The sequence below is a fragment of the Mizuhopecten yessoensis genome, unplaced genomic scaffold, assembly GCF_002113885.1.
Source record: "Mizuhopecten yessoensis strain PY_sf001 unplaced genomic scaffold, ASM211388v2 scaffold10901, whole genome shotgun sequence".
NCBI lineage: Eukaryota > Metazoa > Mollusca > Bivalvia > Pectinida > Pectinidae > Mizuhopecten > Mizuhopecten yessoensis.
This window is the reverse complement of record NW_018408778.1, coordinates 59,141-60,278: the sequence shown is the minus strand read 5'-3', so window position 1 is coordinate 60,278 and position 1,138 is coordinate 59,141.

The following is a 1,138-nucleotide window of genomic DNA, read 5'->3' as shown; positions in this document are numbered from 1 at the left end:
AACCGGTTCAACCGTTTCAACCGGATACGCGAATGTACCCCAGGTATCAGCCTAGCGATTTGTCCTTTTTTTCCTGAGACCACTCTTATACATGAAGCTAGCAGCTTGCCTTCAATTTTATCACGTAAATAATGCTCTCTGCACCCATTGAATATCGAGGATGATCGCAAGGTTGAGAGAAATGATAGTAGTATAGGACATTTTCACCCTTCTATTGCTTTGCATGGCCGCCATTTTGTTGGGAGGAGCACAACCGAAAGTGATAGATGTAATACTAGGTATTGTGTATAGTTTAAAGGGTCGTAGACCCTTTATTATGAAGTACACCTGTTCCAGGTGACAATAAAAAAAAATGTGTCGTCTGAAAGGATCTGTGGTCAATTTATGTTTTTAAAATCCCTTTTTTACAATACATCGCTATAGTGTTATTGTACAACATAAGGGCAGTGTCACCAGGTAACCGTGAAGTCATGGCAAGGAAACATTACACATGTCATTTGTCCATTTGTTTTAGAGAATAAAGTGTTATACCAAAGTAATAAAAACTGATCCACTGTAAAACACAGCTTTTAGCCGATACCTGCTTATCATGTTATTTGATGATCTACTTCAACAACGGGAATACAAATTAAAAAATAAAAAACTAATTGATTAATGAATATTTTAATAATATATAAATGCATTNTTTAAAGAGTAAATCAAATTTCATTTAAAAGCACACAGAATATTAATGCTATTAATGATACATAGTATATATCAACTATACAATTCAAAATGATATAGGTGTACTTACACACGTATCAATTGACATATACAACCCACTAAACAGAATTGTTACATTATTATATATACAATGGATAAGTAAGCTTTGGGATATCATGAAAGGGTGTATGATTATTTTTATTTTGCGAAGTTAAGTTTTTCTGCCTAAACATATATCACATCCCATATGGAAGAGTGGCATATTTGTCTGACATGACGCGCTTGTCAAAAACAATCTTATAATCCTTGGTTTCCATTCTTGTCAAGAGGTTACATGATTGTTTGTCTCTGGAAATTCTGAGATCATCAGACACCGTAACCTTTTTCTTGTTTCCACAAACCATGTCTTTCACTGTTTCGTGATTGATTTCTAGAG